Here is a 17,369-nt window from a genome sequence, read left to right as displayed (position 1 = left end):
GATTTTCATCTTTGCCTAAATCAAGAGTTCTATGTATTTTTTTTACAAAGTCTCTTTGCTCTGGATCACTTTGGCGCTGGCATGCAATTATGTATGCATTTCATAACCCAACACAGAGAATATACATCCATGGCTTTAGAAAAAGGAGGAGGATTGGTGGAGATACACTCGAGGGTGTCCAAGGGTATCCTCAAAGGTGATTGTTTCAACATTCCAAAGACAAATCTGTTATCTTTGGAAATGTCTTCGTAGTTGGGAATTAGCTAGAAGTACCCCAATCTCTGTAATGCCGCAATATACACCTTTGTCAGCAAAATGGAACATAACACTGCAAGGGTGAAGGTCATTTTGCAAAATATCATGGTGATGCAAGAACTTCAATGTTTGTAGTAGATCATTGACAAGGTGCAAGATATTGTCTTGAAAGCACTCTATACTATCAGATGTCTACAAAAACTCTTTGATGGCAAGATTGCTTCCATCCCCGAGTGACATGCTTGTATCCACACTGCTCCACATAGCCGTCGTTCTAACATCTGAAGATAAGAATTGGCCATGGGGAGTGTTACAAAATCATTGAAGCTAGAAGGCTCTGCAGTTTCAAAATATCGATAACTGCTTCTCTTCCACACCATATAGGTAGCAAACAATAGGTTTAGTGATGATTTTTCAAGGTGCTCGTGATAGCTTTGTCTTTGGCATGGCTATTAAAATAAACAATGATATATTAACACCAAGAGAATAATTCAAATTTCAAACATGCTGAAATATGAAAGTGTTTAATATCAACAATTAGAAAGATTTAAAGTGAACAATTTGTTGCAACAAATGAAATATATACAATTTTTAATGGTTATTATTTTGGAATAAGATTTTGTTATCAATAAATGAAGAAATGTACATCCAATTTAGAAAAAAGAAGCCTAAAAGTTAATGTTATGAAATAGTAGTCCAACTATGTGAGTTAAAAACTCTAATACAAGCATAGACACTACTAAAGACAGATCACTAGAAGTTTAAGTCACATGAAAGTAGTCTATTAGACTACAAAAAGTGTACAATATGCACCAATAGCCCAACTGTGAGAGCTAATATCTCTAACACAAGAGTGGTCACTATTATTGAGTTGATTGAAAATTTAAATAATCAATCTTATCACTATTGAAGTGTGAGAAAATCTCTAACACAACGCAACAATCAACCATTAATTATCATATCTTGAAAAAGGCTATTTGTCATAGTTATAAGTTACATGTAGAGAGTATATCTTTACTCACCTATTGTAAGTACCAGAGAGTGATGAAAAGAGTAGCAAAGCTTCAACTTAGCACTCACTATTTGTTACTATTGCTTCGGTGAGTTGAATACGTAAAACAAAAGCATAAACAATAGTGCAAACAAAATATAAACATTGATACATTTGTAGATGAAGAGAAAGTTAAACTTAGCTCTTCACTCTTCAAATGTGGCAATGTATATACTTTATTTATACTATAGTTTAGGTATGTTGCTAGCATGTAAAGTAAACTATATTGGATAGCAAAATTCTAGATATGTTTGTATATTTTTCCAACTTCTGAAGTGTGAGTATTCCCATACACAACACGAAGTGAAAAAGCCCTACCCCATCTTTGAAGTGCGAGGAAGGAACTTCTACACAGCACGAGTGGGATTCTACACTCCCTATGGCTCTCTCTGGAGTGTGGCCGATTGGTCTACACAACCACAAGACAAGGCTCTAATGTCCTATCTATTCCAAGAGTGTGACTATGACACAACCTTGGAATAGGCCTACGCACCTGCAAACTAATTATGTGTGCGAGGTGAACCTCTAGAACAACACGAATTAGAAAAAAGAAGTAAAAAATAAAACTTAATTATGCAATTATACCTACTTTCTCTATCTTCTCTATCTCTATTAAGACGAAAGATGCAATGTGCTCCTTCAATCAAAGAGGCATATATATTAAATGGTTCTTTGATTGAAGGTTTCTTCGATCAAAGAAACCTTCACCAATGATTTTTTATTCTAATACCGTTTACAACATATTAACAAAAAAAACAATGTATAATCTGAATAATACATATAATTTTCATTATACGGTTGTATAAATGCAATCTAGGTGGTGATCCATGTCTCCCAACTGAGATTTTTGGCAGAGACTATTCTAGACTATAGCAAAGACCATAAAAAACAATGTTATCCAAAAGCAAGGTAGCTAAAAGAATCCAAACAGCTGATCAAAAGAGCCAAAAACACTTCAAAGGAAACAAAATCGTCAAGTTAGACCTAGCTGACCTAATCAAGTCCAAAGCACACTAAAAGGCATATATTTGATGTCAGGGGCAAGCTGTGTGTCAAATTTTATCACATTCTTCCACTGAGGTACATGGATCATGATCCATGTTCCCCTGTCATAGATTCAGACCAAAAATTATATCATAGCTAGATTGACTCATCAGAAACATAGTGGTATTTTCAAATTTGGATTTGGACTTCATTTGACGATTTTGCAAGCTTAAATAGGTTTTGTTCTAAAAGCATGATTATTTTGGTCAATTCAAGAATTTTGACTAACAAAGTGACTGTGAGCTCATAGCCATCAAGTGGCGTTGTACAGATTGCCAAGGGCTATAACTTGAGGTGATTCCTAGTCGAGGTATTGGGAGAAAATTAAAAGGTAATAGGTCATGGTTCTGCAAGAGTGTTTTATTTGATGTATTTGAGATCAGTAGATCTTACCAGAGCAAAAACCTTGTAGTTCCTCTAGAGATGTGGCTCCATGAAGATAGCGGTCTAGACGGTCGCCAACTCCTCCCAAGAAGAAATGGTCAACCCATAGTCCTTCTCCTTGTCACTTCAAAAGGGAAGAGAGGAAACAAAGGAAGAAAAACCCAAGAAAGAGGTCACCCTCTTCTCCTTCTTCTTCACCTTCCTCCTCTTTTGACGAAAGCAATAGCTATTCTCCTACAGAATACAAGAAGAGAGGACATCGCAAATCTTACCCTGCATGGCAAAGGTCCCAAGAGCTTAAGAAGTTCAAAGAGAGAGGAAAGAGTATCTATTGTCTCACCTATGATGGCACCTTTGGTGCTACGAACAAAGTATCGAAATTCATATCCAGCAATTTTATGTGGCCTTTGGAGACGAGGGCTTCACGGAGTCCTCCAAGATATGCCATGTAGGTATGCACTTCCAAAAATCTGCTCGTCAATGGTGGGCTAGCCTACGTGGCAATGGCAAATCCCCAAAGACATGGAAACTCTACAAGTTTCCATCATGAAGAAATTCCTTGCAAGCGATGCAAAGAAAAAAGTGCTTACCAAATGGCGGAGTTTGAAGCTTCTCTCCAACAAGTCTATCCTCAAATATGTGGACAAGTTTTTGGATTTACGTCTCAAGGCTACTGTTTTTCAAAAGATAGACTTTGTTGAGCAAAAGCAACAATTCTGTGCCGGATTACCTAAAGAAATATCCGAGTATGTCAACTCTCAACGGCCGGGTTCTATCACCGAAGTAATCCAACACACTATGGTTGCTTCTTGCATCAATTTCCAACAAGGGGCTAGAAGGAATGCCAACCCCATAGAAAGCAAAGACAAAAGTGATGCAAAGGGGAAAAACAATGCCCCAAATTCTTCCCAAGGCAATTACAACAACAACAACAACAACAATCGGTCCAAGGAGAAGGGAGTTTACAAAGGTAAAAATAAACTCTCTCTTGAAGAGCTAGAAGCTTTTTGTAAGAACCACAAATGCTTCGAGTGTGGGGAGCAAGGACATTGCTATCATTCTTGCCCCAAGAGAAATACCCGCAATGAGGCTCCTCAACTTCCAAGATCGAAGCTCCAAAAGAGGATGCTCATTGCAAAGGATCACCTCTCTCCTATGCTTGGGGAAAGGTAAGGGAGCATGATTCCTTCATCTTGTTTGACCCTGGCTCTACTCACAAATTCATATGAATGGAGTTGGCCACTAAGTTGAACATTCAAGCTTTTGAGATGGGAGATACTGTAACTAGTGATGGAGCTTTCAAGGGAAAACAAGCCTGTGTTACTCCCTTGATTGGAAAGTTGAGGCTTCATGTCCAAAGCTACATCGACAAAGAAGACTTTTTCATCTCTCCCCTCCAACATGAGGATGTTATCCTAGGGGCATCATGGTTCAACCGCATGGCTGCCAACATGAAGTTCCCTAAAAGGAGAATCTACTTCACCCACAGGGAAAAGAGCATGTATATAGATGCTAATGATTTCGGTCGTACTATACCACTTGTAAATTTACCTGCTTTTGATAAGTCAATGAAAAGTTCAGTTTTTGCGTACATGATTTTGTCAAAGAATCTATAAACCATGCTAATGTTTTAACAAAGCAAAGTGTTAGGAATCAAGAAGAATTAGACTTGTATAATTTTCTAAATGGATTCCAAGATGTGTTTATCGATGATATCCCACACTTACCTCCAAAATGAGGGGTTGATGACCATCGAATTGAGCTCCTACCAGGAAGCTCACCACCTAACAAGCCTCCTTATCGAGTTTCCCAAGCTCAACAAGAGGAGATCATGAGGAAAGTAGAAGAATTGGTAGACAAATGGATGGTGAGGCCTAGCTCCTCTCCCTTTTGTTATGCAGTCCTTTTTTAGTGCAAAAGAAAGATGGTACATGTTGCATGTGTGTGGACTATTAAGCGCTAAACCATATTACTATCAAAAACATATTTCCCATATTGTGGGTAGAAGATCTCTTTGATAAGCTACAAGGTTTGACCTACTTCAATAGGATTGACCTTAAAAGTGGCTATCATCAAATAAGGATAGTGAATGAAGATATCATAAAGATCATGTTTTGTACAATGTTTGGTCTTTATGAATATCTAGTCATGCATTTTGGCTTGACTAATGCACTGGCCACATTCAATCGCTTAATGGAGAAAATATTTAGAACCTACTGCAATTTTATTGGAGTGTTCTTAGATGATATCATCATCTACTCCAAGACCTTGGAGGAGCAAAAAAATGTATGGTATGCCAAAAGACCAAGTATGATATAGGAAAGCAACGTGGGCTACTCCAGCCATTGCCAATCCGTAATTCACCATGGGAGAGTATATCCATGGGAATACATCAATATGGACAATAGTGGATAGGTTTAGCAAGCAAGCACACTTTATTCCTGTCAAAAAGATTATTAAGGCAGACCAAATAGCAACCCTCTTCATATCTCAAATTTTCAAACACCATGGATTGCCGACATCCATCGTGTCAGAAGAGATCCTAGAATGACCAGTAATTTTTGGAAAGGTCTCTTTGAAAATCTAGATACAAGATTGAATTTCTCTTTGGTCTATCACCCACAAACGGATGGCCAAAATGAGATAGCCAATCTTATGATTCTTGATTAATCCCTTATGCATTTACCAAGTCCTCTCTCTCAAAGGGGAAAGGGGGACACTTGTCCCAAAGGATGGTTGCTTGATCTGCACTATGCATGTGATTGGCTAGGCTTAAAGGGGTCCAATGAACTTCCAACGTGAGCTACAAGGGGGGGTCGACCAAGGAAGCTAGGGGCTAGCTTGGGGGGTATACTCTCCATCACACACACACACTCATTATGTGAACTGCAAAGTGCAAGAGCTCCATCTCCTTCTCCAAGCTTTTTGAGAAGTTGAGAGCCTACACCAACACTCTTGGATATGGAATGCAAATCCAACCAAGATCCATGCTTCAATGCTTAAGCTTTCCATCTTCTCCATCTTCATTACTATGCTATTATGCTATGCTAAGCAAGAAGAGTGATGATAAGTGAGGAACGATTTCTTTCTCCTTTGAATGTTTCTTCTTCCTCTTCCCTACCCTCATTCCCCGCTAGCTCTCTCCACCTTTGAAGGTGTTTGAGGCCTTGAGATTGAGGTTGTGGATGGTTAATGCTTTTACAAGATTATGTTATGCTCGTGATGCATGAAGCTTTCCATATCCATTGCATCACCTAGGTCACAAGGAACACAAAGATTGTATTGTACCAAGTCTCTCTTGATGGGAGAATCTATAATACAAAAACCTATCAAAGGGGGAACCGGCTCCACATATATCCGGTCCTCAATTGTTGTCAAGTTCTCTAACTCTCTCTCTCTTGCAAAAGTATTGTTCATGCCAAGTTAATTAAATATATGGTTATGTTGCTACTGCTAATTAAGTTCACCCTCTATGTTGTCAAAGTAGTCTCTTGAAAATGCTCAATCTAATTCTCTTACTTCCGCTATTCTCAAAGTTCTTAGGCCATTTCCATTACATTTGGCACGCTTGGATTTAAATAGTACACTTCATTGTGGAGTCACTCATTGTAGAAGAGGCACTGATGGTAGCATTGTTTGCATCTTCTGTTACCTCTTCGTAAGACTTATAGTTGTCAATTAGATACAATGCTTCTCTAGTGGTGCAAGCCTTTAAGTGCAAGTCCTTTTTGAGAGTCTTGTTCCTTAAGTCCTCTATGAAGAGAATTGATAGCCTCTTGTTTTGCAGATAGAACTTGTATCGGACATCTCTCTATGTATCCTTTGAAGCAAATTGAAGCTTCCGTCACTTTCTCATTCTCTTTTTGCTTGAAAGTGTATATTTGGGACACTATGTTGTGCTTTTGATTCCCTTTTAGAGAATACCTCAGCAAATACTCATAGAAGTTGCTCTATATTTGGATAATTAGGACTGTTCAAAGGTTGGAACCATGTCAAGGCTACTCCTTCCACTATCATCATAAATCCCTCATACTAAGTGTGAAAATCCACCAGCTCTTAAAACTTGTTTGAGGAATCAAATGTGTGCATGTGGATCCCTTGACCCATTGTATTGCAACACACTTAGCTACTTGTGACAATCGCATACGTTGTGTTTGGGAAACCATTCTCACAAATCTAGGTTCTCTTGCAAGGACATCTCTAGCCTCCTAAAACCCACTAGGAACTCTAGTCGGTGTTCTTTCTATGGCTCTCTCCTCTGGTTGCACATCTCTTGCTTCAATCCACATAACTAGAACTCTTGTCATATAGATCCATGCTTGGAGCTTCACTACCCATGCATGTGGTCATTAGAATCCTTGAACCCAAGGATCCCATCAATCTAGGTACTAAAAATTGTGGTTGACTTAGTGAGTTAGCAATTCTTGTTCTATCCAAACTCATTCCTTCCGTTTCTAGTCTTGTCTCCATCGATACAGTGGGTCTAAATGTGCTATGAGTGGTATAATACTGATGGAGTGGGGATCCAAAGTATGTATATATCTCAAGCTCCTTACGGTCTATTGCGGAGTATCTCCACCCATACTTATCAATCATGATTATATGGATATCTTTTCCTTCAAAGTATGTAAAAACATACAATCACTTGTGCTCTGACAACTCTCTAATGTAGGGATCATTGGACTTGTAATAGAGCATTTGCTCTCCATTATTGTACATGTGGGGTTTTACTTGTACAACCCCACATGAGTGTTGTCCATGTTGACTTGAATTGTTTCATTTACTTGCCTTAGCTTTGCATTTGGAATATCCAACTTAGGGAGCCTATTTGTGAAGTTCCCAACCCACCGACACCAAAAAGCGGGATGCTCTAAACAAGAAAAATCCATGGAATAGGCCTTTACCATTGACAATGGCTTGGGTCTATAGCCCTAGACAAAGACCTAGTCCTATCTCGCTGTGAAACGGGACAACCTTTTTAAAGGTACAAAACTATTTCGGCCCTATAACTTTCACAATTTTGCTAAGGTATCCTCAACCAACGCCTTTTCCCCCCTAACACATGTGAGGGCATAACCGCTAGAGAGAGAGAGAGAGAGAGAGAGAGAGAGAGAGAGAGAGAGAGAGAGAGAGAGAGAGAGAGAGAGAGAGAGAGAGAGAGAGAGAGAGAGAACCTAAGTCATGCTTTGCTTTGGGTGCCTGCCTAAAATGGAACATTGGGGATCCCTGAGATGAAGAAAACTTTGCAATTTTGAGAGAGAGGTAGTAGGTGATTTGTCCCTACTGTGGTTTTTGTTTGGAGGATGGTCTAGTAGCTCCTTTGAGCTTCTTTGCTTGTAGTTTGAGCTTTGCCTACATCCTCTTGTTGGCTGGTAAGGAGAACACAAATGCCTTCCATGTGTGGGCTTGCATGTAGGCTCCACACTTCCCTTCCTTTTTGCTTCATCCCCCAACCTCTAACGTCCGTGCCAAATAGCTTCAAAGAACAACGAACCTTGTTATTCAATATGCCACAACATTGATGGTGTCAAAAAAATTATTGTACTTCTCACTTTAGGGGAATATAAATATAATTGCTACAATAGTGATTAGCATATACAAACTTATGATAACAAGATATGCTTGTTGGTACATGTGAACTAGCATAAAAAGCATAGCACGTTAACATGCTTCTACCCTTATATATAGGAAAATACACTCTCATTTGAAAATGACCGACTAAAAGAATCCCATTGTTGCATCTTTAGTTGTATGGGATATTAAGTGCCATAGCAGAATGGTCATGTGATCTGGTATCTATGTGCACAAATTGGCAACCAAGCCACATCTAACTTGCCTAAGGGTCAAGGCACAGTAGGGGGTATCAATTAGTACTTTTGTGGCCACACGGCTTTCAAGGGTGCTCCACTACTAATTAGTACCGATGAGGCTGAAAATTAGTTGGTAAAAATTCCTTTTTTAAAAATATTCATTTAATGCATGGTTTCTGCCTTGAATGTTGGAGCTAAAATAAGGAGGCAAATTTGTAGCCAATGCTGCTAGTGAATTCCCTCTCTATCACAGTTCCCTTTCCCCAATGTTGTGTCACAACTCTACCTCTCTTCTCAGCTTGTATGCATCCATTGCTTAAGTCTCTATTTGTCTAGTTTCCTCTCCAAGTTCCTTCCATTGTTGCTATGGACCTTTTGTTTGTGACACAACATACATTCATGCAAGCTTTGGTTCAATCATCAATTTATAATGGCCAAGTGAAGCAGACATTGGGCATAGGCATGTTGAGGAGAGGTCAACCACTACAGTAATTATAGATCAATCCTCATCTACAACGAGGATAGATCAATCCTCTACAAGAACTCTCTAGTAGATCTTTTGATATTGTCAGTTTTATAGGAAGGTGCAAAATTTATATTTTTAAGTGAAGCCTGCATAGGGTCTTACACTATCAACAAATAAATGAAATAGTAGGTGGTGCAAGAATACACAATGATGATTTGTCCACAACCATCATCAAAAAGCTAAAGGATTCTCTCAACCATGTGAAGGACAGTCATAGCAAAGACCAACTTGGTGCAAAGAGGTCAGCACTACACATGATTGGGAATACCAAGGATGTGCCATCAAAGAAGCAGCATAGCGACACCAAAGTTGTAAAGGCTCCTGACACTCATCCCCGTAATCTGAAAAATTATTGGGTGGATATTCATGGTGACAATTCCATGTGATCCTTTGGAGGATGTAAGCAAAGGAGTGATTGCTTAAGTCCCAAGGTTGTCAAGTGTGTTGTTAATTATTGGAAGCATAACACCCGAATCTCTCCAAAAAATAAGGATATATGTCAAAAGAGGATCAATGGTCATGAATATGAGAAACAACCTTTGCACTTGCTAGAGATGACTAAGGTATATTTCCACATAATTATGTTTCTTGAAAGAATGGTTTCTTTTATTTAGTGTTTCTATATTAATTTACCGTTATGTTCATGTTGCTAAGGATACTCTTAGTACTTGTGTTAAGTAGTGCTTTTAGGACTGTCAATATTGCTAGTAGTGTACATTGAGGAAAAAAGGTCTCTAAGCATTTACATTACTATCACTGCCTTCAAAAAAAAAAAAGTAATGTATAGCACTAAACAATGAGTATTCCCTCAAGTCACTGCATCATTCCATTGAGCATATACTTGTAAGTAATGGTACCAGATAGGAGATTATTTAAATGCTGTTGCTTTAGCCTATATGCTACTTCTATCATCTCTTCAAAGTAATACTAGTGTTATTTGTTTCTAGACAAACAATGTCCCTTTGTAGGCCTTGCATCATTGTGTTGAGCATCCAATGTGGCTGGTCCTCATAGGACTATCATTCCCTTCATAGTACCACCATCAATCTTTTGATAAGGTTCTCTTTACTATGTATTATTGCTCAAAGAGCATTCCCCCTAGTTCACGCTTCATCCTATGTAAGTAGTTCTCTAGAAGTACTATAGTGATACCTTGAATGGTGTGTGTATCCTAGTGTATTACTACCAATATTGTAGAGGGTGCTCTTAGTATTGGGCATATTCTGGTAATACTAATATTTAAGACACACTCCTATGATGCATTGAGATTGAAACTTTACGAACTAAAAGAATTGTATGTTTTTAATGTGCAACATACGAGAATACTACCCTTTTATGGTATTTGTGTCACTGCAACTACGTATTCTTTAATGTGCAGTATACCATAGCACTATAGTTATATGGTATTTGTGTCAGTGCAACTACTATGAGTATTTCACATAGTACTATGAGTACTATTGGGAAATGAAATTGATAGTGTCTATTGATACTATTAGGCTTATGGGGCATTGGAATTGAAAGTATTAATAATATTGTTGCTTCCTCGTAAGCATCCTCTATGGTATGTGTTGTCATTCAACACACTAGAATATTCCATGGAAATCTTTTAGTACTATGAATACTGTAAAAATGATCGCAGTAGGACATAAAAGTTCCTTTAGTAGTATCAGTACCATGGGTACTATGGGGCATCAAGAGTGAAATCACTTATAATACTACAAGTTGTGTTTGCTTACTGTTGAGCATCCTCTATGGCTTGTGCTATCATTGGACATGTTGTGAGCGTTGAATGGGATACTATTAAGACTATGAACACTATGGGGCAATACAAATGAAAGTTTTTATTAATACTATTGACTCCTAGAGACAAAAAAATACTACTATTACTTGTGCTTGTTATTCAGCTCGGGGTTCACCCTTCAGTACCCCCCTATATAGCGTTCATGGGGTATTTAAAAAACCCCTCTTCTAACATGTCTAAATGAATAAAATGACCCCTTATTTTAAGATTTTTTTCCAAATTGAATATAAAAACCCCATATTTTATGTATCTCTGTTAAATTGCCTAGATTTTTTGCATTTTAAGACCCCTCCTATCAAAATTATGCTATACATTAACATGATTACATAATGCACCCCCCGAGCTATTGAGCATCCTCTATGGTATGTGTTATCGATGAAGATTGTGTGAGTATTATAAGGGGTACTCATAGTAATGTGAGTATTATGAGTACTATTAGTACTAGCACCTTTCTATGGAGCTTACTATGGAGACAATAGTCTTAGAAAACTAGATTTCTACTGACACTCCAAATGGTGCTAGTACTATTAGTACTAGCACCTTTCTATGGAGCTTACTATGGAGACAATAGTCTTAGAAAACTAGATTTCTAATGACATTCTCCAAATGGATGTGAGATGATATAGTATTAGTATTGCACATAGTAATAATCCTCTATGGTATGTGTTATCGATGGAGAATTGTAAGTATTGTAAGGGATACTCAAAAGTACTCTAAGCACTATGAATATTTTTAGTACTGACACCTTTCTATGGAGCTTACTATGGAGACAATGTAATACTAGTATTTCAAATAGTATTAATAATCCTCTATGGTATGAATAATACTCAATTTGATGTGTTATCAGTGGAGGTTGTGTGAGTATTGTAAGGGATACTCATAGTACTCTTAGTACTATGAGTACTATCAATATTGGCACCTTTCTATGGCTTTTACTAAGGAGACAATAGTCTTAGCTCAATTAACACTCCTCATATGGGATGTGGGACAATGTAGTATTAGTATTTCATATAGTATTAATAATCCTCATATAGTAGTGTTTGTTGATTATATGCAGATGGAGTTCTTTAGTAGATTCACATAGGAGCATCTTGAATGATTCATTGAATGAAGGTCAATCTAAAAGCTAAAGCCCTACTATGTGAGGAATTTAAGGAGAGAAAGACTTGTTGTTGTATCTATCATACACACATAGAGTTTCTTATGCCAGACATTAACAAAATAAGATCTGCCTTGCATACCTCAAATTTTGATTGCCCATGTGATGTTTGATAGCTAGTAGGGGAAACAACAGGCCATGCAATGAAGGGTACTTAATCTATCAAAGACCTATGGACATTTACATTATGTTTAAAGAAGGATGGTTGCCAGTGGCATGAGAAGTCCTGCTCGCAAGGGCAATGCAAGCATTGTGGTGTATCTAGGATCAATTTTTGTCCACAAGTGCTAGATGAGAGTGAATCATGCATAGTGAAGTGGAGAGCATATGAATACATCATGTAGAAATCCAAAAGGAGAGGTGAGAAAAAAAGAATCAACATGGTGTATAAGGAGACAACTCCATCATTATTGATTGGGCAATTTCAACATCAGCACACAACTTTAGGGTCCAGTGAAAACACTCACAATTCAAAGAATGAATAGGGAGACAATTGCTTCAATGTTGCAGACCGTAAATACCAAGGCAAACATGTAATGACGTATCTAAAATCAAATCCAAGTGTCTCCCTTTGGTTCAATACCTGACTCATAACTTGCTAACTTTTATAGCCCCTATTTGGCACACATTCCAAACAATGTTGTGGTGTCAATGGTAGAAATTTGCTGAGGATTACACTTTCCAATTACAAAATGAGGTACAATCAATGCATTGGTACAATGAGCAATGTATAATTCTTGCGCATATATGCTACTGGTGGGAAGAAGGTGAGCTAGTAAAGGAGTGTATTTTTTATGTCTCTGATGATAAACAATATGTCACCTTGTTTGTCCACCACTACTTGTCATTACACCATGGGTATCTATAACAAGAGCAGGGAAAACATTTATTAGGTATTTGGTATGGTCTAGCGAAGCTGTATCACAATTCAAAGCCAAGTAGTCTTTTTATCTCATAGGCAGGTAAGTATATGTGTGCTCATTTCTTTGTCTACCTACAATTTTTTGTTCATTTATTTGTCTGTTAACAATTGGGGTTTTCTAAAGGTAGAACTTTCTTGAAGGCTACTTCACATACGTATTTCACCATGACAGGAGTATGCATGCACCACCACTATTTTGGCTTAGGGCATGGAAAGAGTGAACATGATGGAGTTGGACCAGTTGTGAAGCACGCACTCACAGCAGCCAAGCAATTGAAGGAGGATGGAGAAAAGCTTCAAAATGCAAAAGATGCTACCAACTATCTTGTAGCAATCTTGACTACCACTCATAAGGCAAGGAGGAGGTTTGTTCTGGTAAAGGCTAAAGATGTGAACCAAAAAACAAAGTGGAAGGGTGCACAAAACTTCCATTCAATTTATGGATTCGCCACAAAAAAGGCTCAACATAGGTTCTCTTCAGGTCTATCTCTTGCTTTTGTACATTTTGCATTCAAGAGGATTGTGATCAATGCACAAATCTTAATCATATTGGACCATGGTAGTTGCAGAGGCTCATACCAATGACTGCAAAGCAACCCAATAGAGAGTTTGCACCAAGATTAAGATGTGTTCCATGCAATGCATTGTTGGGTGATCTTGTGGAGGTTGGTGACAATTTCATAGTTTGCACGGAAGAAGTGAATGCAAAAAATGTACCATACTATGTGATAATGTGCAAAAAGTTGAAGCATAGAATGATTGCCCCATTACAAGATGATTGGGGTAATTTTTTTGATGTGAGGGAGAAAGTCGTCACTGTGGTGTGCACTATCAAAAGATCCCATGAAGGGAAGTGAGTTATGCTATCTTGAGGGACCCAAAGCTATTGTCCCATCTTGAATTGTCATACATATCAAGTTTCAAATACCTCAGGCTGCATATAAAGTGAAGAGACACAAAGGTGTTTTCTATGTTCCATTAGAAGAAGATGCAAGAATAATTGAGAACTTGATAATGTAGCTACTAAAATTTGTATCACTGAAGCAACAGAGTTTGGAATGTGGAACAAGCAAATTACAGCCAACAATTTTGTATTACCTGTTTGTGCAATGTGAAATGTAATTTTCCTAACTATTTTTTTGCATTAGTTGTGCCAAGTGTCCTCTTATCTTGTGAAACGAACACCTATATTGTCAGATTCTCAAGTCAAATGCATAGAATGTACACACTATGTACTTAAGTCCTATCTACAAAGCATTGTCTATCATTTACAATTGCTATTGTCACTTTTCCTCTTTTTTAAACTGCACCTTTGAACCAAAAGGAGGTGTGTTTCATGATATCTAAATACAAAAAAGGGTTTCGCAAACAAGATGTGTTATACTATATGTATGTTTCAAAAAAGGGATTTACAAAAGGATGTGTATAGTCTTCTGTGTGTAAACTACCACAGTGGGCCATATACAAAAATGTGTTCTTCATGAGAACATGTACAACCATTATCTAAGTAGGTTTCAAAGCTGGTTTTTCCATTTGTTGATACTCCTAACAAATCCTTGAGCCTATCTTGTACTGTTGTCGACAAGTCGTTGGGTGAACTCTTTGTAGTTAATAGCCAAGGATTCTGCTAAAACAATTGACATAACAAATTTCAAGTAAGGATGTTTCCAATCAAGTCCCCAAAGAAAAGTATCCCTTAAGACCTACATGAGAGTCTTGGATTGTATCTTTACAGCAATAGTCATCCTGAACCAATCATATGGATTAGCATTTACAAATTCTAGTGTTGTGCCCTTGAAACTAGCTAATTCCTTGAGGTAGGTTAATAATAATATTGAAATCTCATTATTGCTAGAGTCTCCACTGTATGATAAAGGTGAGATGCTCTGAAATCTCATCATTGCTAGAGTCTCCATTGTATGATAAAGGTGAGATGCTTCAAGGTTGTAGCAACAATCCCAAAAGACCTCAAAGAACTAACTGAGGAGTCTTGAACTCAAGACCTGTTTCTCAAGAGAGTACTAGAGAGAGAGAGAGAGAGAGAGAGAGAGAGAGAGAGAGAGAGAGAGAGAGAGAGAGAGAGAAGAAGAAGAAGAATAAGAAGAGAGTTTTAATGTCGTAGGAAACTATAGAGAGAGAGAGATTACCAGATGAAGTCGTTGGTAAACTCGGGGATTGCCCCTTTTCTAGAGTGTCGTCTATTAGTAGTGTTTGCATAGATTCATAAGGGTACCTTAAATCGCTAAGAGAAGTAAATGGATTTAGAAGTAGAAGTTCACCCTACCATTTTAGGTGGTGGACACCACTTCATTTAACACACATGGATTGGAACACGTGAAACTCCCAATCGATAGCACAACCATTCTTTTGAGCTTCGTTATCAATAAGGTCAACAAGGGGAGAGCCATTCTTCTCTATCACTGATGATGACCAAATTCCTAGTGAAACATATTTACCAACCTACTTCAAGAACCCATGCCAACCGGGCCATAAGGAAATCATATGATTGCCCACTTTTTACAATTTTGTTTTGTGTGAAACAGGAGCATTCTTGAAGAACCATCTGTTCATCAACAAGACTCCATTAAGGTCTAGAATTAGGAGCCTACTTGGTGGGGGTTGGCATACACTACCTACTCATATAAGAGTAGTCTAAATAAACAAAATGAGACTAATAAAAGATGAAACACGCAGAATTGACAAAACTGGAGAACATTTCTTCATTAAAATTGGCTACATATAAAAATATGGGATATACAGTCAAACAATTTCTCTTTTTCATTTTCCTAGTCACCACCTTGGTTGCTCTAGTCTTTGGATGAAAGGAAAACATGTTACCAAGAAAAGGTCATCATGCACTTCCAATGGTCTTGTGAGAGGGTCCTTGTGATGCTCTATTTCTCTCACAATAGACTCTACCACAACATCCAAGCTTGATTCTCTTATGACATTGGTAGAGGCACCTGTAAAACCTAAAACAAAGACATCATCAATAAACAATGTCAATCCACTTCCAAATTGTACACTACCTCGGATAAGTTACGGTGTACTTACATTTTGTTGCATAGCCTTTGGATTTACCCTCCTCCCTAGAACACCCTTCACCTTCACCCACACCTCTGTGGCAAGTGGCTCTTCTCCAAGCTCCTTTGTTGATTTACCCTTCTCCTTGACAGGCCCTTCACTTCACCCACCTCCATAGCATGGGCCTCTTCTCCAAGATCCTTTGTTGCCTCGCCTGTAGTTGAAACCAATAAGAATTTATGTACTAGAACACACTTTAGAAGAACATTGCTAACATGAAACAAGTCCACTAAGTAAATCGGCCCCTAACTACAACTGGTATGATTAGTCTTTCATGTGTAGTTATTGTATGAGATTGGTACCACTTTGAAACAAGTCAAATATCTACTGACTACCGCAAGTTCTAACTGGTATGATTAGTCTTTCATGTGTAGTTATTGTATGAGATTGATACCACTTTGAAACAAGTCCAATATCTGCTGACTATCGCAAGTTCTAAACCAATCTACATATTTATATATCTCTTTCATTATGCGATCCTTTTCCTTTTACTTTTACAAACTCACTTAGTGGCATTGAGGTGATACTACACTAGAAATATTCTATAATATTCTAACATAAATTATGTGCTTGTTACATAGTCAAACATCCAGACTAACTTGTAATCTATAGTATAGAGTTGTTTTAGCATGATAACTCTCTTATACAAGACTCTACCACACTCCATAATGCTCCTAAATGCATCTACTAATTTAATTTAAAGTTCAAATCATTTGTACACAGATTTAACTTAGGTGGCTTGCCATATCCGTTTGATTACTATCTACTTCTTCAAAGAACCTCCAGGTACGCAATTTTTGCATGTATTATATTAATAATAGATCAAACAAAATCATTCTCTCTTCAATAATTTTTCCTCTCTATAGGCCCAAATGCCATTTATAATGCACCATCATATTTCTTATTCTACTTCCATCTTTATCTTAACATCTCCAATTTTTGTATCACTTTTTACAACATCTTCTTTTATGAAAATCCCCCATCTTTTTAATGCACATTTTATTTAATTTATGTAAGATAGGGGTATGATAGTTTTCTTCATTGACTATCGTATAAGCATAGAAAGGGGGGTCATATTTTCTAATATGAGCCATCTATAGGGGTTTTATCAAAGTTGTCCCTTCACAGGTGGCATCTCGTTTTGTATGTAGAGTGAATCCCCCGGGGATACACTAAGTAATTTTGCAACAAGCAAGAATACCGCTAGAAACTTTTAGAAGACAGAGCTCTTTTACTTATCTACATTGTGTTATAAGTTGTAAAATCAATTATCTCTAACATCATGGCTTGTACTTACATTGATTGGACCTTTAACTGACATGATTTGTCATGA

Source organism: Adiantum capillus-veneris, chromosome 26 (genome assembly GCF_014529385.1).
Source record: "Adiantum capillus-veneris isolate H3 chromosome 26, ASM1452938v2, whole genome shotgun sequence".
NCBI lineage: Eukaryota > Viridiplantae > Streptophyta > Polypodiopsida > Polypodiales > Pteridaceae > Adiantum > Adiantum capillus-veneris.
This window is presented reverse-complemented; position numbering follows the sequence as displayed.